This window comes from Schistocerca serialis, chromosome 9 (genome assembly GCF_023864345.2).
Source record: "Schistocerca serialis cubense isolate TAMUIC-IGC-003099 chromosome 9, iqSchSeri2.2, whole genome shotgun sequence".
Classification (NCBI taxonomy): domain Eukaryota; kingdom Metazoa; phylum Arthropoda; class Insecta; order Orthoptera; family Acrididae; genus Schistocerca; species Schistocerca serialis.
This window is the reverse complement of record NC_064646.1, coordinates 413,596,820-413,624,020: the sequence shown is the minus strand read 5'-3', so window position 1 is coordinate 413,624,020 and position 27,201 is coordinate 413,596,820. Positions and strand designations below refer to the sequence as shown.

At 43.5% G+C, this 27,201-nt stretch overlaps 1 pseudogene; it reads right to left on the bottom strand.

The window, feature by feature from the left end:
- Window positions 1-16,787: 16,787 nt before the first annotated feature.
- The window catches only part of LOC126419659 (uncharacterized), a 175,179-nt pseudogene continuing 164,765 nt past the window's right edge, over window positions 16,788-27,201 (bottom strand).

Below are 27,201 nucleotides of genomic sequence, written 5' to 3'. Positions count from 1 at the left end.
TAGCCATGGCTAGACAAAAACAGCAGTACTGTTCACTTGAATAGCAATGTGTCTACTGAGAGTTTCTTTTCATTTCATGCGAGATACAAATCGTCATTGACTTGTCCCAACACGATAAAACTGAACAATAAGATTGTTTGCATTTGCTTCTGGCGCCCAGGAGTTCACGGTAAAACTTGCAAGTGGTAACAAAGAATAGTTAACATTGTAATTTTTTAAATTTAAGTTTATTTTATCAATTATAATTGATATAATTTTTAATAATAATTAAATTTAAAAAACCACGTAGGTTTATTACTAGTGATCATAAATACTGCAATATACATAAAAACCTATGTGACAGAATTCTTTGAATATTTTTCCTGTTTTTGGAGGTCAAAACCTTTAAGAAAATGTTAAAAAGTCCTACGCAGTTTTTTAGTCGCAGACCTGTGTAATGGCAGACAAACCGATGTTTGGAGACAACCTGGTAATATCGAACGCCTGCAACACCTTATGCAACAGGGCGTTGGTGGAGTGATGTTCTAGAGTGACATTACATGGAGCCGTCGTAAAACCCTCGTGGTTGTTGTGAGAAACCTCACTACTCCATGGTAGAGGAACGAGATTCTGCAACCAGCAGTAAGACCGTATAGCCAACACCTTGGCAACAATTTATTCTTGATGGATGGTACCTCGTGTGCTCATTGTGGTGTTCTCGTGAACACTTTTCTTCAGCGTACTAGGATCACCAGAAGGGAAAGGCCTGCCTGTTTCCCGGACAGTAACCCAATCGAACATTTGTGAGATCGATGTTCCTGGGCGTCGACAACGGTCACGTACCTTGAGCAACTAACGCAGAATAGTGAGACGATTTGGGCCGGGGATGGCTTGATAATCTCAACGATGGTATGCCACGAAGGATTCATGACTGCATCCAAGCAAGGGGACGTTCCACTATATACTAGGGATACACAGGAATGCTGTGAAAACCTCCCTGTGGAAAACAGGTATCTATTTTACGCGCGTCCATTTTCATAAGCAAACAGAGTGATTAGCGTGCCAGAAGCAGCCGACAATTGATGTAGGAGAGCGCTACGGTCGCAAATCACGTTGAGAGGCACGATCCATGAGACGCAGCTGTCAGTTTCAAAGCGTGTGGTAACCACGGCAGACACCACGTCTGGCGTGCTTTACGTTGAAAACATGTCCCAAGTGAGGACGGCTTTAGGCCGAGCTTGTGGCTTGCTTTGCTTCTAAAGACTTCGTTGTCAACGGACGTTAATCCCCAATCTTTCCTTTGAAAAGTTCGATATTTCTGTCCCTCTCGCTTGTGAGCCGGAAGGAGCATCCCCACACTGCAAGACGCAGCTAACGTCGACGTGGACACCGGCAGGATATTCGACATCATGAGAGACGAGTTGGTAAACGTGATTTACCCTTTCAACGCTCTGTAACGATCGTTGTCGCCGTTATTTATCTCGCAAACCTCACAGTTTCTTTATAAAAGCGGACGCACGTAAAATAGCGGTGTTAACTTTGTAGGCGATTGTTGAAGAAGAGTGGAAAAAACCACGGAAATTCTGAACTCGTCGATGGCTTGAACAGTGAATTGCTGGTGGAGACACGCTACATAATGCTGCGGTGCGATCTGAGATTCGTTCTAGTAGAAGTTGTTGCTTAACTCAATTGAATATTTACCCCATTTTCGGTTTTTAATTGAATATAGTTGACATATAGTGTCTAATATCAGTCTACACTTGCATAATATCCATATTCTCAACGTTGCATTAAAATAAAGTGCTTCACCACATAGATTTCAAGATCGGGATTCGTTTCGTAATTTCATTCAAATGGACGATGAGATCTTTTCCAAGCCGCTCATCCTCAGTGAAATAGCGTTTTACTGGTAAGATACAGACATGAGCCAGTCCATACATCTAGAGACACTCGTATGTATGTGAAAGTTCCAGAATAGCGAAAGTTACAGTGTGTAACTTGTGTTTACTTCAGACATAAATTGGCCGTCACGTTAAGATTTCTGGTCACTGGGATAACATTCCAGTCGTTGGCCTTTGGATCAAAAATTGCACCGAATACATTATACAGGATGTTTCCAGCTTATTTACAACTAACATGAGTAAAAGTTTACAGGTCCTGTGCTGCTTAATTACATATATATCCTTTATTTCCTGCAGGGAAACAAGGAGGATGGGCCTGATTACTAGAAAGGCAGGATTTGTTTACTTCACTTGTCTACGAGTTGGCTCTATTGTACCGTTCTGATTGAGTTGTTGCAGATGTTCGTGCGAGGACGTGGATACAACATGACGGTGCACCGTCTCACTTCAGCGTGGATGTCCGCCACCAGCTCAGTGCTGTATTTCCTGGTCGCTGGACCGGGAGTTCTCATCCCATGGCCTGCAAGGTCAACTGATCTGAATCTTCTTGATTATTTCCTATGGGGGTATCTAAAGTCACTTGTGTATGAGACCCCAGTGATACGGAGATGGAATTAGTTGCCAGAATTGTAGCCGCCTCTGATGTGATTCGAAAGACACCAGGAATATTTGTCAGGGTGGGTCAGAATCTTGTTCGCCAATGTCATGCTTGCATGCTGATGGCCGTCCGTTTCAGCACATTTTATAAGATACAGTACAAACGGGACCTTCATTGTGTCTATGATGGTACTTGCAGTTTACTGTAACAAATGTAAATAAAAAAGTACACCATAATATGATTTTAATCCTATTATCTCCTTTGGATGGCTTTTCCGACCACAGGTTCCCCATATCAAATTGTTCAGTGGAGCTTCCTCTGTATCCTGTTAAATTTCAGCACACTCTTAAGGAAAAACCATGTGTTTAGTAAATAATATCGAATTTGAGATAATATTTCTATTAAACGAATAAGAAACATCCAGAATCTTTTAGAAAAGAAAAGGTGATAAATTTTAAGGAGGTGGACATAAATCTGGCACCTTTACCTTCACCTCAAGAGCTCACCACGCTACCAACTGCGCTACATCTTTGACATAGTAACTGGGCCTACATTTATGGCGCACGCTGTCGAAAGACTATATCTGCATGTCATTATTTGATATTTTATATGAAAACTGTAACAATAAGTCTGTCTTTGATAGATCGTCTTCGTAGCATTGGAACGGTATACTTTCGAAGCACACAAGTAATATTAAAACACCAATTACAGAAAGCCTTTACCTACCGATATGCAGTTTCCTGTTATTTGATTACAACAAAACGAAGCTAAAACGAAGCTTTGTAGAGAGCTCCTCAATTTTGCTGATAAATAAAGATAACCCACCAAATACGATTTATAATTCTATACAATATGGCAGCTGCTATGTTCTGCTTGAGACGTAGTACGATCTTAATCTCATCAGCCACGTTCCTCTCCACGACGCAAAAATCTGACATGTTAGAATCTTTATTGTGCTCTGCAGTGTAGTGGAACGTGGAATTCCATGCTGTGACGTGACCAGCTCATCGTCCACGTGCGTTTTCACATTCGGTGATAAGACAGCTTAAGAAGGGACGGACTGCACGAAAAACACACACTATTTAGAAGGTGCACCAAATTCATAATTCTGAAGACACGTCAACGAAATTTTTTCGCTTTACATGAAATTAAGACATTAACTTTTAAGTTCCTTGAGTTGTATGCATACTAAAAAATTTTTATGGAATTTAAAAATTTTATTTCCAAATAATAATATATGTACCTTTTTCTCAGAAACTATTCATGAAATTTCTAAAATAAAATTCTGTATCTCTTTCCTTATATCAAGCTTCACTCATTAGGTTTTTTGAGCAGGATTATTTTAATAATTTTTAACTATCATTGTGTACGTATAATATAAAATTAATGCAAAGCTCTAACGACTTTGCCCCTATCTGAGGTTACACTCAGAATTCAAAATTTGTTCTTGAGATGATACTTATTGGGTTTAAAGAAATCATTGAACAAAATGCCATAATTCTAGCCTTCATAGATTCTGAGAAGAAGATGCATAAACTTTAAAAACACAATTTTCAGGAATGCAATTTATATGCAACGTTTTTTTCTTATGTCATCCTTTCAGCAGGCCCCAGATTTGTACTAAGGATCCTCTTTCCCTTCAAGCCTTCTCTTCTGATTTCTTGTGTTCTGCCTTCTTTCCTTTACCAGGTCTTCAACTGATTTTCCAGCAGCAGAAAGACGCTGTATACCTGTTTTTCTCAAGATTTCTTGATTGAAATTTCCTATCTTAAAGCACGTTCTCTCTAATACCTCCAAGCTCCCTGCGTTCTCATCATTAAATACAAGAGCATCATAAGTTGCAATACTGACAACTGTAGCAGATGAATATGCAGTTTTAGGTCGTTGTTTCTCTATGAGCGAATTTAGAGACTTCTTTGGATTCTTAGTTTTGACATGGACACACATTTTTTAGAAGTTTAGAATCGACAATAAACCTGGAAGTGGGCTGTAAACATCCAGAATACAATTTTGAAGCCTCTCCTTTGTGAATGTAGTTCACGGATTCTTTGCTGGCCGAGCTAGTAATGAAACTTTGCTCCAAAAAAGTTGGCGTGGCAGGCACTTTGGATGCTATTTCTTGATAAAAAAATTTCAAGACTTCTAGTTCTTGAGTTCTATTAATAAATAAAAAATAAATTGCAAAGTGATATTCTCGGGAAATGTCACGAACGTTCCTGCCTAAGGGCAGCACGAGAGGCCTCCCTCCGCGACCCACCCTGGCCGCCAGCGCGCGGCAACGCCTTCCCGCTGAGGAGGCCGCGGCAGACGGCAGACGGCGGGCTGGGAGCCGGTGTGGGGCCTTTCCGGCCAGCCGAGGACAATGGTCGGCGAGCAGTGGCGCCGCTTCCGGCGAGGCCGCCGCTTTTCTACGCCTGCCGTTTCCTGCCAGCGCCGGCCGCCTCGCACTGCCGGAAGCCTCCAGCTGGAATTATTAATCACCCCGCAGACACTCGAGGCGGTGCTATCGCTAGCTTCGCTTCGCTCTACACTGAGGGATCGTGGAGCCACGTCAGTACATTCGCCCACCGTGTTGCTCGGTTCCAATCAAGAAGGATAAGATTCAGTTAAGAGAATTAATCTTCCACTCTGCCGAAGAGTGTGCGCCATTTTGGAGCAAAGGTGTGGCAGTAAATCGTGAGTCGCGTATGGATCGATGGGTCGGCGAGAGCAAGAAAAGCAGGATTACAGGTTCGAATTCCGGTCCGGCAAACAGACTACCTGACAAAAGAAGTTAAACAGTCAGAAGAAACTGTCGGGTGTCAGTCTAAGATCATGCACCTACGCTACATACCATAGGCAGGCATGTGTACGATTAGAGGTGCAATTTTTTTCTTTTTTTTTTTCTTTTTTTGACAGTCGGAACATTCACAAGCGTGCATTACTGTTGCTCGTCTTTAGCGCTGTTATCAGGTCTTACTTCAGCTGATCGATGAAAAAAGAAAGTACGAAAAAGATCAGGAAAATTCAATACAAGTCACTTGAAAATGAAATGCACAGGAAGTGTAGGGAAGCTAAGATGAAACAGATACGTGGAAAAGTGAGGAAATAGAAAAGAAGTGATTGTCGGAAGGACTGACTTAGCACACATGAAAGTCAAAACAGCTTCCGGTCAAACTGAAAGCAGGGGTGGTAATATTAAGAGTGCAGTGGGAATCCCACTCTTAAATGCAAACGAGAGAGCAGATAGGTGGGAAGAGTACATTGAGGGCCTCTATGCAGAGGAGAACTTATCTGATGACGTGATAGAAGAAAAAACAGGAGTCGATATAGAAGAGACGGGGGATTCAGTGTTAGAATCAGAATTTAAAAGTGCTTTGGAAGACTTAAGGTCAAATAAAACACTACGGTCAAATAACATTCCATCGGAATTTCTAAACCGAATGGGGGAAGTGCCAACAAAACGATTATTTACGTTGAAGTGTAGAATGTATGAGCCTGGCGATACACCATCTGACTTTCGGAGTAACATCATCCACACAATCCGAAAATTAGCAGAGCCGAGAAGTGCGACAGTTGTAGCACAATCAGCATAATACCTCAAGCATCCAAGTTGCTGACAAGAATAATATACAGAAGAAAGAAAAAGAAAATTGAGGACCCTTTAGATGTCGACAAATTGGCTTCATTAAAGGTAAAGGAACCTTAGTCGAGTTTGTCTTCCAAAGCTCTTTAAATTCTGATTCTGATACTGGATCCCCTATCTCTTCTATATCTCGTTTCCTCTTCTATCACTTCAGCAGATATGTCCTCCCCCTCATAGGGGCTTTCAATGTGCTCTTTCCATCTATCGCTCTCTGCTCTGCATTTAACAGTGGAACTCCCATTTGTCTCTTAATGTTATCACCCCGTTTTTAATTTCAGCGAAGGCTGTTTTGACTTTTCTGAATGCTGATTCAATCCTTTCGACTCTCATTTCTTCACAATTTTCGTGCAGCCCTTTCGCTCTAGCTCCCCTGCATTTCCCATTTATTTCGGTCCTAAGTGACTTGTCCCTGAAAATTTTTGTGCTTCCATCTTTCATCGTTCAACTGAAGTGCTTTTCCTACTAGCCACGATTTTTTTTCTCTGTTGTTATGTTCTTCGTATTTATGTTTTTCGTTCCAACTTCTATGATTGTCCTTTTTAAAATTGTCTACTCCTCTTCGACTGAACTCCGTATTGAGCTACTGATTAACGCAATATCGCCTTACAGAACTTCAAAGTATACTTCCTTCTCATGTGATCCTTGAACAAAATATTCACTGTTACTACTGAAATTTATTGCGGAACTGAATTAGTCTTTCTCCTCCCTCATTCCTTGCATCAATCCCATACTCTCTCGTAACCCTTTCTTCAGCTCTTTCCCCACCACCCCATTCCAATACCCCAAAGAGTGTTAGATTTTCATCTCGCTCCACTGAATATCCTCGTACACTTCCTCTATCCCATCATCTTCGGCTTGCGATGTCACGGCGTACACCTGCGTTTGCTATCAATTCTGATGAGAGCAAACCTTCACTGAACTGGTACAGTAGCTCCCTCTCAGCCCTATTCTTATACTATTTACTTCTGCTGTTGATGTTACCCCACTCTCATTTCACAGAAATCCTTGTCTTCTTTCCATTTCACTTCACTGACCCCCCACTACACCCAAACGGCATTTCTCTTTTCAGATTGTATAGTTCCCCTACCACGTTCAAACTTCTGACATTCCACGCCACAGGTTGCAGAACGTTATCGTTTCGCTGGTTATTCAATCTTTTTTTCATGGTCACCTCCCCCTTGGCAGTCTCCTTCCGGAGATCCGGATGGGGCTATTTCGGAATATTTTGTCAACGGAGAGATCATCATGACACTCTTTCAGTTACATGGCACATGTCCTCTGGATAAATATTATATGTCTTTAATGCTGTTGTTTCGATCGCCTTCTGCATCCTCACGCCAAGATCGTTACTGATTCTTCTGTCTTTAGAGGTAGCTTCTTATCCCAAGGGACAAAAGAGTGCTCTGAAGCTCTGTCCAATCTTATTTTTATTCGTAATATGGGAACGAAGTTTTTCGCGACGGCACTTGTATGTAAAACATCCTCGGTATTCTTGCCGCGCCAGTTCTAGATAAAATCTCGAGCTTTCGACGATTACCTCCATCGTCATCGTCAGGAGCTGACTGTCTCCACTGCTGCTATGGTAGCCTATATATAGCCCGAAGACGGCTTCTGATTGGTCAGCTTATGATTCGTCGACGATTACGTACTGGTGTCGCAGACGGTGTCACTGTGTGCGCTGGTGGCGCCACCGCTTCCGTTGGAACGTAAACCTTGGAAGGAACGTCTCTGCTGCTTCTCTGCACCAAGCGCTCGTTTCCATGCACAGCTCAGATGGTATCCGCTATCGCGGTTAAAGTTATTTTGGCTCATTCTTATTTCAACAGCCTCCATAATAACAGAATCCCAGTACGTGGGGCATGGGACAGAATTTTAGTTTCATCGAATAATATTTTATATTATATATTATATATTTTATATTATATATTTTATATTGTTCGATGAAACCAAAATTCTGTCCCATGCGGATCCTCTATGATCTCATTCCTTTCCCCCATCTGCTCCTCTTCCTCGAACATATCCGCATCCTCTACACCTCCCGCCGCCTTGAACCCCCTCACCCCCTGGTTGCTCCTCTCCTCTCCCATCCCCACCCCCTGCCACGTCTTCACTGTTGTATCCCCCCTACCCTCCATCTCTACACCCTACATCTCCTTTCCCAAGGTGGCTTCCATCAACTCCCCCTCCCGGATGGTGCCCTCTCTCCCTCCATTTGTCCCTCCTATCAACTCTGATCCTCACCCCCCTCCTTTCCTCCGTCCTTTCCCTGGGCTCCCTCTTCCTCCCCCCTTCCATCCTGTGTTTTATCCCTGCCTACCCTCTCCCTATCTCCTTTCTCCACCCCCCCCCCCCCGAGTCCTTCTGTACTCCCCTCCTCTGCCTTCCCCACTCCCTGGCACGTCTGCTCAGCACCACCCCACCCCTCTTCTGGATCCTCCTCTTCCATTGGCTCCTTTCCCCCCTCCCACTTCACTTTTCCTCTCCTTACCCACCCTTTTTTTCCCCGTCATCTGACAAGTTTCCCCCACCTGCTCTCGGGTGTGGTATGTCATATTTGTGCCAACTTTTTAGTGCAGTGTTTAAGTGAGTGTTCAGTGTTGTGCAACTTTTCACAGTGTTGCGAACGGAAATCATGCTGTCGCTGGGTGTGCATTTTATATCGCTTGCGAACAGAACCCAGACTGTCGCCGTGTTTTTTCATTGTCTGTCTATTATTTTTCTGCTTCCTGTGTATTTTATTAGCATCATCTACCCTGTGTTTTCTGTTTTAAGCTCCAGCATTTTCTGCCATTTTACCTGTAAGTCACCGATTTTATCGCCAACTGTTATTATTTTTCCTTATCTACATCTTTTTAAAAACAAATTCTGTAGGCTGAAGAGCGGTGTAATAAGCTGCTGCCAGCCCGCCCCCTTTAGGGGGAATCGAAACTCAATAAAGGAACAAAAAAAGCAGTGGAGACAGTCAGCTCCTGACGATGACGATGGAGGTAATCGTCGAAAGCTCGAGATTTTATCTAGAACTGACGCGGCAAGAATACCGAGGTTATTTTATATACCTATTTTTATTCAATGTTTGAGCGGCGACGATGTCCGAACCCTGGACCGAGGACGTCTTGATAATCAATTAAAGATGCTGCTCGTAGACTACGGGTGTTACAATGTGTGTATATCGACTCTGGATCTCTGTTTTGGATGTCTTATTCCCACATGTTCAATAAGTCCTTTCTCATTAACGATGAAGGTGCTCCTTTTTTCTGGTATATTTACTGACTACAATTAGGATGTCGTTCCACTAATGAAACAGCAGTCATTTTGACATACTATGGTATTTGCTCCTATTCCTTACAGCTTTCCGATTCTCGTTCGTACGCTGAATCTTCATCTTCTCGTCCCGATTTTGCAAGTGATGGCGCTGATGCATGTGAATCGTCGACGATATTAGTACTTTCGACAAAATGTTGAAGAACATCGGTTTCAATTTCATTCACAATCTCTTCGACTTACACAGAATTCATTTTTCGGGCACAGTTCAGAAATTGCGATACAGTCTGTTACCGATTAAAAGAGATCTTTCAGAAATCGATGCGCTCTTAGCTGGTAGTGCAAAGCCATTGCCCCGAAATAAATTCGAGAAAACTTTTATGACGTCAGCGGGTTCTCGTTTGCTTTCTTCACTCATTTGTCACCGATATCTACGACATCTTCAACATTTTGAACTTCACATTCCATTGTCAAACGTTGTTGATTCTCCGCCATTTCGACAGTTCACTTACACACTTACAAATGCACGTCGACAGTGATATGAAGCAGTTTGATCAATGGATATTTACTCGCCAAGGAGATGACGATGACTCCCTGAATTCGTGAACAGCGCTGACGGATTAGTTAGATAACAGACCGCCTCGGCCTCTCGACCGCCGACCTCGCTCTGCCAGACGCTTATAATGACGGACACCCGAACTACAGCACAAAAACACAGAAATGTGTGCGATGAATGTTCCTGCTAGGGATGGGCTGAACTGTGATTTCCGATATCAGTGACATCTGTGAATAATATTTTTTGCTGACTGCGATCTGACACAGTTTAAAACCACAATTAACAAATACACGACTATATTGCAGTTTGTCGCAAGTAGCAACTACAGAGATAAATCGCAGAAATCCCATATTAACGCTGCGGATGGATGCAAGTCTATATGGTAAATGATATTTCTCGCAAAGTGAACTATATTATTGCAACGGAAGTGTAATGTGTGCTAACTGAATATTTCTACAGTGTGTCGTTAAAGTCATAATATGATTTGAAAGGGATGGTAAATAAATGCGAAATACACTTTGAGTAAATAATGAAAATTCCATTCTCCTCTTGTTAAAGCCATCCCATACCCTCCGTTTTCTGCCATGGTAGTTATTGATAAATACGGAGCCGGTTATGTGTTTCAAGGTGGCTGCCATGCGAGCGAAAAGAGTGTGAAGTACAGATCTTTCAGTTAAAAGCTGAGTTCGGGAATATTTTAAGTGCAGTACTCGAAGATACACACATTTTATCAGTGTATTGCTTCGTAGAAAAAAATATCTATCTTGTGAAACATTCGGTAACAGTTCCATAGTGGAAGACTCCCACCCCCTACCCCACCCCCCACCCACCAAAAAAAGAAGAAACCTCTCTTTGCATTTACATGCAGTATCTATTCGATGTATGTGTAGCCTATAAACATGCAGAGAAATAATCGCCAGAATCTTGTCCATTATCTAAGACACGTAAGACACGTTTTCTGGATTTACCTTGCAATTTTAGTTTCTATGAAGAAATGTTCCCTATTTAAATAGCCTACAGCGCTAAACACACAAGCGCTACTTTTTTTTTTTTTTTTTGTTTTTCGCTTATTGTGTTCTCATTGCTCTGCCCCATATGGGAGGGGAGCGCTGGGAGCGGCACAATCCGCCGCTCCTCAGCCAAGTGATACATGTAATATAAAGATGAAAACGATACATATAAAAGACGATAAAGGGGGCATAAGAACACAGTAAGGGTAGACAGTGGTGGTTAAAATATACATGTACACAGTGACATTCATGTGGGACAGTTAAAAAAAGTTCACATAATATTAAAAAACACAGCTGGCGAATTTTATAGCATGTAAAACACATGGAAATCACATTCACAAGTTAAAATACACCAAAACGATGACAAAAACAACTGCACGAGATGGAGCACACACAGAAATAACAGAAACCTCCTGAGGGAGGGGAGACATGAGAGAAAAGAGGGCACAGGAGGGGGAAGAGAGAGAATGGGGCTGGAGAGGGTGGGAGGAAAAGCAAGGGGGTCAGGGGGCGCACCAAGGGGCAGGAGACGGGCAGGGTAGAAGATGGGGAGGAAAAGCAAGTCAGGATGGAGTGCAGAGACATAGAAGGATGCACTGGAAAGGCAGGGGGCGGAGGAGGGAGGAAAAAGCTGCACAGGGGCAGGGAAGAGAAGAGGAAAGGAGAGGGAGCCCTTAGGAGGCAGAGGGGGAAGGTGGGAGTAGATATCAGGGCGAAGATCATCATCTGGGAAGGGTAGGCACTGGAAGATGCGTTGGAAAAGGACAGTGTGGAGATGGAGAAAGGGCAGTATACCATGCTAAAGGTGCAGCAATGGGCTGGGGTTAGAGAGGATAGAGGACATCAGGGGATTGGAGGATCAAGTCAGCAGATGATGTGCATGATGTGGGTGTATTCGAGGAAAAGGAGAAGATGTGGGAAGAGGATGAAGTCGTAGAGGATCTGTGTGGGGGACAGAAGTTGAGAAAGAGTGCATGGCGTTCAAGATTTGGAGGGCTCTACAGAATCTGGGCGAGGCAGAAATCCAATCCAGACTATACTGATATAATGAAGGCTGGGACAGATCAAGGATTTGTAGGTGTGAAGAATGGTAGAAGCATGCAGTCAACATGTCCAGCCAGTCAGGAGTTAGGAGGCAGGGTCTATTGTGGGCTTGGATTCTAAGGTTATGGGGCATCCAGATGAGGTGACAGTCAAGGATGGTGCCAAGGTATTTCAGGTTAGGAGAGGTAGATAGGATGACCATAAGTAGTGAGGTAAAATCGTGGAGCCGGAAGGAGTGGGTGGTATGACCTATGATGAGTGCCTTGGTCTTGGAAGGATTGGTGTGAAGGAGCCACTGGTTGCACCAGGTGGTGAACTGGTCGAGGTGGATTTGAAGGGTATGTTGGGACCATTGAAGGGTATGATAAAGGGCTATGAAGGCTGTGTCATCAGCAAATTCAAGGAGGTGAGCAGGTGGGAGAGGTTTGGGCATGTCTGCAGTGTACAGGAGATAGAGGAATGGGGAAGAACGGAGCTTTGTGAAGAGCCAGCGGTGGGATAGAAAGCGCAGGGGTTGGTACGGTGAATACTGACGTATTAGGAACAACAGGAGAGGAAGGAAGCAACGACATGGACGGAATTGATGGTCTGGAGGTTAAAGAGGAGCCCGGCGTGGCTATGGTCATAGGCGTTCTGGAGGTCGAGGGAAACAAAAATGGCGGAGAAACGTGTTTTTAAGTAGGAGGCAAAGAAGATTAGTAAGGTTAAGGAGATGGTCATCAGCTGAGAAGCCACACTGGGTAAGGGCAAGGAGGTGGTGCTGAGTAAGGTGGTGATGAATACGGCAGGAGAGGATGGCCTTGAAGACCTTACAGTGAGGCAGATAGGACGATAGGAATGGATGGGGGGGGGGGGGGGGGGGGGGGTTCTTGGGTTTAGGGAACAGCAGGACGTTTGAAGTGTTCCAAAAGTCAGAGTAAAAACCAGTGGAGGACGGAGGGAGGGGGAAGGGGGGAATTCCTTGAGATGGCGGGGTAGTTAACACCATCTTGACCAGGGGCGGTGTAGCGTTTAGAGCAGAGTGAGTTTGACATCATGGGCAGTAATGGCAGTGCTTATGTCTAACGGGGTAACTAATCCAAGTACTGGAAATTGGGAGCGAATGGTGAGACAGATGTATTGGGCCATTCAAGGACTGTGGGGAAGATGGAGTAATCAAAGTGAAAAATGGCTCTGAGCACTATGCGACTTGACTTCTGAGGTCATCAGTCGCCTAGAACTTAGAACTAACTAAACCTAACTAACCTAAGGACATCACACACATCCATGCCCGAGGCAGCATTCGAACCTGCGACAGTAGCGGTCGCTCGGCTCCAGACTGTAGCGCCTAGAACCACACGGCCACTCCGGCCGGCGATCAAAGTGAAGACCGTCGGGAACAGAGAAGACCTGAGAGAGGTTGGAAGCAAAATGCTTAGCCTTACTGAGGATGTCAGGGAAGGGGCGGTCGTCGTAGAGGGGTGGGATGACTGAAAGTAAGGCAGTGGAAGGCAAACTAGTACTTGGAGGAGTTCACAGGGAGGGAAGAGTTGAGGTGTGTACAAGTCTGGCGCCATCTCCGGCGTTTCTTTGCTGTTAAGAGGTTTCGAATGTGTCGCTGTAATTGCCGGTTGTGGAGGAGTGTACCCCTGGCCACGGGTTCCGAGGAAGGAGCGATAGAGCCTGTGGGATTGACGGAGAAGAAGAACGGCCTGTGGAAGAATAGGGCAGCGAGATTAGATAAATTTGATTTGAACGTGGGCCTCCACGGCGTCAGTGATGGCCTTCTGGAGGAAGGATGAGGTATGGGTGACGTCGTGAGTGGGATGATGAAAGCTAAGTGGGCGGTTTTCGACATGTGAGGCAATGGATTCTCGTTAGGCATCCCAGTCGGCGAGTCGGTAGTCATGGTCGGACTTCGGTGGGGCAGCAGGGTGGGGGCAGGAGGGGGCCAGCGCTACTGCTAGGTGAAACACCAAGTATAAAGTTTTTGTCAGAGTACATTTACTTCTTGGTTCATTCCGTAGGCCCTGCGTTATACACCCACAGCGTCAGAAACTAGATTTATGCAGCAAACTACGAACATTGGTCAACAAATTGCATACGACGTTGATTGTTGTAACGCTTAAATATTATAGCCGCTACCTGTGAGTTCAATTGGCTGAAATCGCACCTAGATTCGGCAACAAGATTTTTACAAAGATTTACGAACTTCGGCCAACAAATCATGCACGACACTAATGTTGCTACTCGTTGCCTGTGGCTTCCAGTTGTGACTAAAATCGCGACCAGATACTGTAAAGTTGCCATTGTAAAAACTGCGTCTCAATCATTGTAAACTGTGAAGCATGCGTGATATCTTGCCCGCCGGCAGTTCCTGAAAATCCGCGCTATAATTGTCAACTACTCGCAAGCGTGCTCAATCGACTGCCTGTAAAAAGATACTGTTGATCTCACTCAATTGACTGAAGAGCTAGACCATAGGCTGAAGGATCCTAAGCGATACGGCAGTCCACAAATTACGCTCGATAGCGATGAGGTGCGTCCGACATGGTACCATACCAAAACAGGATTGGCCCACCACTCTGGTGAATTACAAGTTCTGCCCGCTTCCACATTCTTCCACGACCATCATCAGAAAGTAAATCCTGCACTTACCAGCGAAGATAACCTCTCACTATTGATAAAAGTTCCATTCAGCGTTTCTTGCCTACAATTTTCCCCCGTCACATCGCTGGGTGTTGTTGCATTCCGTTGTGTCTTGTGTTGTACGTTTTAAGGATTGCGTGTTGTAGCCTATTTCAATTCTGCATAGGTATTTTTACAAAAACAGTTAGTGTAAAAAACTGTTCAATCATAAGAATATTAAAAGACACTTCCGTTTTCCACCAAGGCGGTATTATGACAACAATCATTTACTTCACACAATCAGCTGTTATCGGCGCTGTGACATTTTCAAGCGCTGACTAATACCCTCCTCATTTGACACGGTCACCCTGTGTGATTGTATACAATGACGTCTCTCATTTAAATATACAACTGCTAGTATGGCTACAGTTCATACATCAACACAAGGTGACCGTGTAGAAACAGGTTGCGAGTAAGCATTGAAACTGGCACACCACAGATATCAGTTCATTGTGTGAAGTACATGACTGTGATCACAGACAGTAAAGATGGAAAATGGAAGTGCCTTTTAATAAATTTATGACGGTGGTACTCGACGTGAAGTAAGCATCTTTACATTATTACTCTGCAACGAGTTACCGGAGACCACGGTCGCGTTGTATCAAAATACTTGCAAAATATCCCTGAACGACCTCAAAAATTTCGTCGGCGAAGCTTTAGTTCGCATGGATACCAGTCTGATCTTTTAAAATTTTGATATATCTGAAATTCTGTTCCACGTGAAAATGGCTATAGACCAAAATTGCAATTGTGAATTTTGTAAATAAATAATTTTAACAGTCAAATACGACGATGATGTCTTAATAAAAGCGACTCTTTAGTTTTGACAAAGCAGACCTCCAAAATGATTGATCGCGAAAAACTGAACTCCATAATGATTTTTCCAGATCAATTGAAACTACATCGGGTGTGTAAAAAAGATGTCAAATATTCCTGCAGCAGATAGTATTGATCAAAAATAGAAGGAAAGACCGGAAACCAATACCTGTTGAGGTATGGTCCCAGCTGTTCTTTCATTCCCCTCTCTCCATTACGTAGAAGTTGACACATTACATATAGTGCCGCATGTGGTTACCAGTCGTCCTGACACACCTTCAGTCTTTCTGCCCAATGAATCACACACTCTTTCAGACTCACCTGGCTCCATTCGGATTGCGCTACATGCTTTACTCGCTTGCTCCTGTAACACTTGCGCACTGTCGATGTGTTCATATCTTCTTAGCCAAAAGGCCACACTATACGGGGTATGCATGGCATTTTTCCGTTTGTTGTTTTAAAACTCAGTTTATGGTATGTGCTATTTTGGCTATAATGAATAGTAAATTACTGCATTATGGTTATATAATCGTCGTCGAAAGAGGCAACAACCGAAACGTCATGCTTGGGTGCATCATGATTGGGTGCATCTTACCAATGAAAGGATGGAGGAAGTGGGCTTACTTCATACCTTATTTGAGAAACTACAGAAAGATGGAAATTTTTTTTTCAATTATTTTCGAATGATCGTAGCCTCGTTTCATGAATTACACCAAAACCTCAAGACTGCCATTCAGTGCCGAAACACACAGTTTAAGAACAATGTACAACCAATTAAGGTGTTGGCATTACATTAAGGTAAATATAAATATTATATGCTTTCTTTGTGTCTACTTGCATTTACTGGATCACTGGATACCTAATATAGGTTATTCAGTTGTTGGATGCTGAAAGAAAAAAAAACACAAATGATCTCAATACGCCTTTATTGAACAATAAAATATTGCGAAATGAAATACATAGAAAGCAAAAAACATATTTATTTTTTAAGTAATGATCTAGTACCTAGTTACTTACTCGTATCAAAGTCAATACCGTCTGCATTTGAAGATGCTACCAAAGCTATAGAAAGGCTACTCTCCTACTTTTCTGGAGAGATCAAGTCCCTGAAATGACACGGTGTTGGAGATGACTGGTCTTGGTTATTTCCAACAGTAGGTAGCTGAGATTGGTTGGGTATAGGCATTTCTTGAAAAAGGGGTGCTTCGTTATTATGTTGAAGACTGCTGAGATTGGTGAGGTATAAGAAATGGGCGTACGTTTGAGTAGTTTTGCCATGCATGTTTAACTGTTCTCAGTAAAAAGGAGGTTGATAAGGGGTGTTGAGAAATTACTGGGATTGAAACAGAGCTGTGGTTGGGGGTTTCAGAGACTGTAGTTGAGGATAATTGGAGAATTGGTGATCAGGAAAATGAAGTAAATGAGGGTGCACTGCTTTCTTTTTCTTTTTGATGTTTCCTGTTACATCATTGAGGTTTTGCAGATCAGGCATGAGACTTTGTAAGAAAGCCGTTTCACTACAAGGTTTCTCTACTATTGTTTTTAAAATTCTCAGTTCAAACTCATCGGATTTCTTATGTTTCTTAACTGTGGTATATTTGCTCATTACCTAGTCACTGAAGAAGAACCACCCAAAACACTAATGAGAGCTTGCAGCTGCAGCTCCATGTCTTCACCTTCATTTTTTGGTTCCTTCTTTTGCGCCACACTATCAACAATCTCTCATTTGTCATATATTTTAGATAAGAAAAGCAGTTAATCCAAATGTACATATTTCTTGAACTTTAACGCTTTTGAGACACTTGTCTTGTTGACCTTCGACTTCTTTTTGTACTTCGAAAACTGATCTTGAAGATTAGTCCACCTCCTTATTCCTTCTCTACCAAAAATAATTAAGGAATATCTGTAATTGTAAGTGAAATTTCAAAGTTTCGTATACAATTTTTCTTTTCTGTGTATCTTTCGATTTGTCGTGCATTTACAGATCTACACTACGATTATAGAATCGGAGTTCCTTTGGCAAGTAAAACAGGACAAGATGTATGTAGAGCAATGCGGCCCGTAGTAAAAGAAGACTGCATTCCAGTGCCAATGCTAGAGATGTGGAACTCGACAGCTTCTGGATTCGAAACTGAAGCTAACTTCCTACATTTCATCGGAACAATCAATGGGTAATATACCTGTCTTACCTCCCCGTTTAACGCAGCGTAATTGTATTTTAACTATAAAGAATATATTTCTAATGGCAGTAACAGGATACAAAAACAAATTTGTGTTTGTTGATTTAGGAAGATGACTGCCGCTTAAATATTGGTGAGTCACAGTCCTTACCAAACTTCCTTAATGGTAAGGACTATGACTCATCAGTATATAAGAGGTCCAGTCTGTGGCAGTCAACAGAAAATAGAGAGCAAGTATTACCGGATAAAACCTCTACCAAGTGCGGGATTTTCAGATAAATCTTACTTCTTCCTTGGAGATGAAGCTCTTGGATCGTAAGCAATTGCTCAGACCCTTTGGAGGAACATTTGTGAAAATGGAAAAAAGAATATTTAATTTTCGGCTGTGCACAGCTAGAAAATGCCTTTGGTATTCTCACTAATAAGTGGCACATGTTTCACTGGGTCATTAAACTCGTGTTAATACATTCATGTTATTACATAATTTTATTCTTGAAAGATAATGATATAATGATGTAGATATAATGTCTGTCGCAAGTGTGGCAGAGTTACAGCACCAAATTATCAGAAGAGGTCCGGCTGCTAACATCGTGCGAAATGTTTTTTGGAAATTTTTCGTTTCTGACGTCGGAAGCTTGACATGGAAAATGGCAAAAATTTAAAGTTATATTAATAATTTGTGACTAAACTAAGATAAGCATTAAAAAGTGTTTTTATACAGTAGTTCTTTCTTTCAAGAATATAGATGCAATACCTATGTACAGATGATATTAGTAGTCAAAATGTATTTACCGAATGCCTTGGAATTAAGAGTATCAAATTCTGGGGGTTGCTGTACGCGGTCTTCATGCCAGGCATCTTTCGTAGCTTTTCGAACTTTGTGATGTCAAGAAATTTCTCCCACAGCACAGGTCAGGCTTCCACAAGCATAATAAAATCTTTTGTATCAATAGCTTCCACTGTCTGAATAACTACAATAGATAATACACAAGCGACTGTACGATTAAAAACGGTCCAATGTGAAAGTTTACGTTTGGTCACGGACACCATTACGTTATCGGTCGACAGTGGACGACGGTTTCTACACAGTGCGATTAAGGCACTTAGCCGTCACCGTGTAATGAGAAAGGCCCCATGCACTTCTCAACTCAACTAAAATACCGTCGGCGTTCGACTTTTTGCCGTACAGTCGAAACCGTATACTGTGAAAAGAGCCGTGCTGCCGCACGGTCCGTAGAAAATTGGGCCAGGGAGATGGGGGATCGTGAATAACCCCAGTCATTGTCTTTCTGCAAGGATAACGTTATAGAATAGCTTTGGTAATTCATCACGCATGCTCACAGTGCATATGAATGTTTCGTAAAGTGCATGGCCGTCGTATGAGTCAGTCACCGACAATCCCTGCCTGTACCCTGATATTGAAGCGATCTTGATACCCGAGTTCAATACTCTCTACAGGATTTACATCTGCTCACACGTGCATACTGTGGACTTTACTATGACATCTGATGTGAATACTGTCTCATTCGTAAATAAAATGCAGGCCGTTAATTACTGAAGAGTAGTCTGTTAACTGAAATGAAGTCGGGCATGGTGGCATGCACGCGTTGCACGACTGGGATGAAGCAAAGAACTTGTTCAGAACGGACCACACAAGACTAATATGATGATGGTATCTGTTCTCTTGGACATATCCGAAAGAACATATACCATTGCTGACCTCGCAGCACTCGAAGAATGAAATTACAATGGAATTCTGATCTTTACTTGCTTACAGGTATTGATAAATATCAACGGGGACAGTTGTAAATGTGTGCCCCGACTGAGACTCGAACCCGGGGTCTCCTGCTTACATGGCAGACGCTCTATCCGTCCGAGCCACCAAGGACACAGAGGATAGTGTGACTGCAGGGACTCATATCTGGCACGCTTTCCGTGAGACCCACATTCTAAACATACTGTCCACACACTACATCTGCAGTGCCCCTGGCCACTGTACTCATTACTCGCGGAAGTCAATCTACCGATTCCCATAAGAGTTCGGGCAATGTGAGTGCATCCGCACTGGAGATCATTGGCCGAACTCTTACGGGAATCGGTAGATTGACTACCGTGAGAAATGTGGGCAGTTGTTGTTGTTGTTGTTGTGGTCTTCGATCCTCAGACTGGTTTGATGCAGCTCTCCATGCTACTCTGTCCTGTGCAAGCTTCTTCATCATCCAGTACTGACTGCAACCTACGTCCTTCTGAATCTGCTTAGTGTATTCATCTCTTGGTCTCCCTCTACGATTTTTACCCTCCACACTGCCCTCCAATGCTAATTGTGTGATCCCTTGATGCCTCAGAACATTTCCTACCAACCGGTCCCTTCTTCTTGTAAAGTTGTGCCACAAACTCCTTTTCTCCTCAATTCTATTCAATACTTCCTCAACAGTTATGTTGTCTACCCATCTAATCTTCAGCATTCTTCTGTATCACCACATTTCGAAAGCTTCTATTCTCTTCTTGTCCAAACTATCTATCGTCCACGTTTCACTTCCATACATGGCTACACTCCATGCAAATACTTTCAGAAACGACCTCCTGACACTTAAATCTATACTCGATGTTAACAAATTTCTCTTCTTCAGAAACGCTTTCCTTGCCATTGCCAGTCTACATTTTATATCCTCTCTACTTCGACCATCATCAGTTATTTTGCTCCCCAAATACCAAACTCCTTTAAGTGTCTCATTTCCTAATCTAATTCCCTCAGCATCACCCGATTTAATTCGACTACATTCCATTATCCTCGTTTTGCTTTTGTTGATGTTCATCTTATATCCTCCTTTCAAGACACTGTCCATTCCGTTCAACTGCTCTTCCAAGTCCTTTGCTGTCTCTGACAGAATTGCAATATCATCGGCGAACCTCAAAGTTTTTATTTCTTCTCTATGGATTTTAATACCTACTCCGAATTTTTCTTTTGTTTCCTTTACTGCTTGATCAATATGCAGATTGAATAACATCGGGAAGAGGCTACAACCCCGTCTCACTCCCTTCCCAACCACTGCTTCCCTTTCATGTCCCTCGATTCTTGTAACTGCCATCTGCTTTCTGTACATGTTGTAAATAGTCTTTTGCTCCCTGTATTTTACCCCTGCCACCTTCAGAATTGGAAAGAGAGTATTCCAGTCAACATTGTCAAAAGCTTTCTCTAAGTCTAAAAATGCTAGAAATGTAGGTTTGCCTTTCCTTAATCTTTCTTCTAAGATAAGTCGTAGAGTCAGTATTGCGTCACGTGTTCCAACATTTCTACGGAATCGAAACTGATCTTCCCCGAGGTCGGCTTCTACCGATTTTTTCATTCATCTGTAAAGAATTTGCGTTAATATTTTGCAGCTGTGACTTATTAAACTGATAGTTCGGTAATTTTCACATCTGTCAACACCTGCTTTCTTTGGGGTTGGAATTATTATATTCGTTTTGAAGTCTGAGGGTATTTCTCCTGTCTCATACATCTTGCTCACCAGATGACAGAGTTTTGTCAGGACTGGCTCTCCCAAGGCCGCCAGTAGTTCTAATGGAATGTTGTCTACTCCCGGGGCCTTATTTCAGCTCAGGTCTTCCATTGCTCTGTCAAACTCTTCACGCAGTATCTTATCTCCCATTTCATCTTCATCTATATCCTCTTCCATTTCCATAATATTGTCCTCAAGTACGTCTCCCTCGTGTAGACCCTCTATATACTCCTTCCACCTTTCTGCCTTCCCTTCTTTGCTTAGACTGGGTTTCCATCTGAGCTCTTGATATTCATACAAGTGGTTCTCTTTTCTCCAAAGGTCTCTTTAATTTTCCTGTAGGCAGTATCTATCTTATCCCTAGTGAGATAAGCCTCTACATCCTTACATTTGTCCTCTAGCCATCCCTGCTTAGCCATTTTGCACTTCCTGTCGATCTAATTTTTGAGACGTTTGTATTCCTTTTTGCCTGCTTCGTTTACTGCATTTTTATATTTTCTCCTTTCATCAATGAAATTCAATATTTCTTCTGTTACCCAAGGATTTCTACTAGTCCTCGTCTTTTTACCTACTTGATCCTCTGCTGCCTTCACTACTTCATCGCTCAGAGGTACCCATTCTTCTTCTACTGTATTTGTTTCCCCCATTCCTGTCAATTGTTCCCTTATGCTCTCCCTGAAACTCTGTACAACCTCTGGTTTAATCAGTTTGTCCAGATCCCAACTTCTTAAATTCCCACCTTTTTGCAGTTTCATCAGTTTTAATCTACGGTTCATAACCAATAGATTGTGGTCAGAGTCCACATCTGCCCCTGAAAATGTCTTACAATTTAATACCTGGTTCCTAAATCTCTGTCTTACCATTATATAATCTATCTGATACCTTCTAGTATTTCCAGGATTCTTCCATGTGTACAACCTTCTTTTATGATTCCTGAACCAAGTGTTAGCTATGATTAAGTTATGCTCTGTGCAAAATTCTGCCAGACGGCTTCCTCTTTCATTTCTTTCCCCAAATCCATATTCACCTACTATGTTTCCTTCTCTCCCTTTTCCTACTCTCGAATTCCAGCCACCCATGACTATTAAATTTTCGTCTCCCTTCACTACCTGAATAATTTCTTTTATTTCATCATACATTTCATCAATTTCTTCACCAACTGCAGAGCTAATTGTCATATAAACTTGTACTGTTGTAGTAGGTGTGGGCTTCGTGTCTATCTTGGCCACAATAATGCGTTCACTATGCTGTTTTTAGTAGCTTACCCGCACTCCTATTTTTTTATTCATTATTAAACCTACTCCTGCATTAACCCCTATTTGATTTTGTATTTATAACCCTGTATTCACCTGACCAAAAGTCTTGTTCCTCCTGCCACCGAACGTCACTAATTCCCACTATATCTAACTTTAACCTATCCATTTCCCTTTTTAAGTTTTCTAACCTACCTGCCCGATTAAGGGATCTGACATTCCACGCTCCGATCCGCAGAACGTCAGGCGGACATTAAGTTGGGAATGTGGGTCTCACGGAGAGCGTGCCTGAGATAAGTCCCTGCAATCACACTGCAGTTGAGACACTATGAACTATCAGCTATCCCCGTTGATATTTATCAACGCCTGAAAGCAACTAAAGGTCCGGATTTCATTGTAATTTCACACAAGGCTAATGTCCATACGTAGGATACATTCAGCAATTCCAGTTAATCACAGACTTGTTTAAAGATCATCCGCTAAATACGTGCTCCTCCGTGTGACCTGAGTTTCTTCCGGCGTATACTGAACAATGTTCAAATAGCTTACGGAAATGCTATCTGGTGACGCCGTCGAAAAAAAATGTTTGGAGTTTCAGTCTGTATTTTTTAATACATACTCTTACCAATCGAAGTGCTTTTTGCACGATCGGGGTTATTTTTCGAGCCTTTACTACCGCAGAAATGTGTTTGTTTGCATTTTCGAGCACTCTCGTGTTACTTCGTATAAAAAAAACAAGTGATATGACAGGTCAAACAAACGCAAGATGAGTACATGCTTTCGGACTATTTATCATAAACGAATCATGTTACAAGGGAAGTCGTGTTGTCAACAGAATTTCAGTTGATATTAATGCCTACTGTGATACTATCCGAAACTAACAGGATCCTATTCCGTAGCTAACTACTACAGAATTGCCTGCCCGGCTAGCCACCCGCAGGGTTAGTGTCAGGGTTCGGTGAGCCGGGCAGCATGTGGATGGTTTTTAAAGCGGTTTTCCATCTGCCTCGACGAATGCGGGAAGATTTCCGTTATTCCGCCTCAGTTACACCATGTCGGCGATTGATGCGCAAACACTGTCTCCACTTTGCGTACACCATAATTACTCTACTACGCAAACATTTGGGACGAGACGTTCCCGTGGGGAGGGGGAAGGGGGGGGGGGTTGCCCAACCACACAGTCATCCTCGGTTCGGTGTGGGGCGGTGGTGGGGTGGGTGGACTGCTGTGGCCTGTTGTGGGGTTGTGGACCACTGAGGACTACAGCGGGACGAAGCCTCTACGTCCTTTCTAGGCCCCCAGTTTAATACACAATACACACACACATTATTATTATCATTATCATCATTATTATTACTGTCATTACTATTATCATTATTGTTATTGGGAGCAACATTAGTAGAAGTACTGCCAGTGATATTAAAATTATTGTTATTTGTTAGGTAACTGAGATATAATATAGGTACTGTATGTATTAAATCCTGGTCCACTGTAAGAGAGGGAGTGAAGGCCATAACTTGATCATATTGAATACAAACACTTTATAAAAATGTGTATATGTGTGTGTATGCATGTTACACATCTCCTCAACCACTGAACAGACTTCAGCCAAACTTGGTACTCATATATCTGTCTTGCAACAACTGCTCTCTGAGTAAGAACTACCTACCTTACATAGTTCAGAATACATGACGTCATAAGCGCTGAAATCCATGAGAAACTGCCACATGATGCATGGCGTTCAAATTTTATTACTTCTTTGCTGCTGACTTTATTCCCAAAATATTTCGCAGACAGAAGCCACATATGCTGTTGAAAGTATCTACACAAATATATCATTGTATGACACATAGTTCTAGAGATTTGAGATCATAAACGCTGAAATGCGTGATAAAGCGCCGCATCATGCATGAAGTTTTAGCACGTTTGCTCTCTATAGTACTAAGAAATCGCTATAGTTGAGTCAGCTTAAGGAAGTCCGTGGTAGTTGGCAGCGCTTTTGACGTCTTTGAACTGCGAAGGAAAAACGGCTGAAGGCGAAAGCAGCAGCCGTCTAAGCTGTGAAGAGGTGTCGCCATAGATACATTTACAAAATCGCCTAGTAGACACACGGTCCAGCTGCACCCAATGTAGAGAAACAGTTTCATAATTTTAAAGGTGTTTTCAGGACTACACAAAAAACACAATTCAATTTTTTTTTTTGTTTCGTTTCCAACAGAAAACTGGCAAATGGCTAATCGGATAGTATCGAGATTGTCTGGTAGCACACAATATGGTAAAAGAGGTACTGGTTTCCAAATATACACTGAAGAGCAAATGCAACTGGTACACCTGCCTAATATCGTGTAGGGCCCCCGCGAGCTCGCAGAAGTGCCGCAACACGACGTGGCATGGACTCAGCTAATGTGTGAAGTAGTGCTGGGGAGAACTGACACCACGAATCCTGCAGGGCTGTCCATAAATCTGTAAGAGTACGAACGGATGGAGATCTCTTCTGAGCAGCACGTTGCAAGGTATCCCAGGTATGCTCAATAATGTTCATGTCTGGAGAGTTTGGTGGGCACGGGCAGGGTTTAAGCTCAGAAGAGTGTTGCTGGGACCACTCTGTAGTAATTCTGGACGTGTAGGGTGTTGCGTTGTCCTCCTGGAATTGCCCAAGTCGGTCTCAACGCACAATGGACATGAGCGGATGCAGGACGTCAGACAGGATACTTACGTACATGTTACCTGTCAGAGTCGTATCTAGACGTAACAGGGGTCCCATAGCACTACAACCGGACGCGCCCCCCACCATTACAGAGCTTCCACCGGCTTGAACAGTCCCCATCTGACATGCGGGGTCCATGGATTGATGATGCTGTCTCCGTACCCATACACTTCCATCAGCTGGATACAATTTGAAACGAGACTCATCCGACCAGGCAACAGTCCAATATCAAATGGCTCTGAGCACTATGGGACTTAACTTCACTATGGGCCTTCACTCCCTCTCTTACAGTGGACCAGGATTTGATACATACAGTACCTATATTATATCTCAGTTACCTAACAAATAACAGTCCCCTTGAACTTAGGTCGCGATGTTCCAGACTGTAGCGCCTAGAACCGCTCGGCCACCCCGGCCGGTCCGTCCAATATCGTTGTTGAAGGGCCCAGGCGAGGTTTAAAGCTTCGTGTCGTGCTTTCATCAAGGGTACGAAAATGTGCCTTCGGCTCCGAAAACCCATGCCGATGATGTTTCGTTGAATAGTTCGCACGCTGACAATTTTTATGGTCCGGCATTGAAATCTGCAGCAATTTGCGGAAGGGTTGCACTTCTGCCACGTTGAACGATTCCTTTCAGCCGTCGTTGTTCCCGTTCTCGCAGGATCTTATTCCGGCCGCAACGATGCCAGAGATTTGATTTACCGGATTCCTCGTATTTCCGGTTGTTGTTGTTGTGGTCTTCAGTCCTGAGACTGGTTTGATGCAGCTCTCCATGCTACTCTATCCTGTGCAAGCATCTTCATCTCCAAGTACCTACTGCAACCTACATCCTTCTGAATCTGCTTAGTATATTCATCTCTTGGTCTCCCTCTACGATTTTTACCCTCCACACTGCCTTCCAATATTAAATTGGTGATCCCTTGATGCCTCAGAACATGTATTACCAACCGATCCCTTCTTCTAGTCAAGTTGTGGCACAAACTCCTCTTCTCCCCAATTCTATTCAATACCTAATCATTAGTTATGTGATCTACCCATCTAATCTTCAACATTCTCTGTAGCACCACATTTCTAAAGCTTCTATTCTCTTCTTGTCCAAACTACACTCCTGAAAATGGAAAAAAGAACACATTGACACCGGTGTGTCAGACCCACCATACTTGCTCCGGACACTGCGAGAGTGCTGTACAAGCAATGATCACACGCACGGCACAGCGGACACACCAGGAACCGCGGTTTTGGCCGTCGAATGGCGCTAGCTGCGCAGCATTTGTGCACCGCCGCCGTCAGTGTCAGCCAGTTTGCCGTGGCATACGGAGCTCCATCGCAGTCTTTAACACTGGTAGCATGCCGCGACAGCGTGGACGTGAACCGTATGTGCAGTTGACGGACTTTGAGCGAGGGCGTATAGTGGGCATGCGGGAGGCCGGGTGGACGTACCGCCGAATTGCTCAACACGTGGGGCGTGAGGTCTCCACAGTACATCGATGTTGTCGCCAGTGGTCGGCGGAAGGTGCACGTGCCCGTCGACCTGGGACCGGACCGCAGCGACGCACGGATGCACGCCAAGACCTAAGGATCCTATGCAGTGCCGTAGGGGACCGCACCGCCACTTCCCAGCAAATTAGGGACACTGTTGCTCCTGGGGTATCGGCGAGGACCATTCGCGACCGTCTCCATGAAGCTGGGCTACGGTCCCGCACACCGTTAGGCCGTCTTCCGCTCACGCCCCAACATCGTGCAGCCCGCCTCCAGTGGTGTCGCGACAGGCGTGAATGGAGGGACGAATGGAGACGTGTCGTCTTCAGCGATGAGAGTCGCTTCTGCCTTGGTGCCAATGATGGTCGTATGCGTGTTTGGCGCCGTGCAGGTGAGCGCCACAATCAGGAATGCATACGATCGAGGCACACAGGGCCAACACCCGGCATCATGGTGTGGGGAGCGATCTCCTACACTGGCCGTACACCACTGGTGATCGTCGAGGGGACACTGAATAGTGCATGGTACATCCAAACCGTCATCGAACCCATCGTTCTACCATTCCTAGACCGGCAAGGGAATTTGCTGTTCCAACAGGACAATGCACGTCCGCATGTATCCCGTGC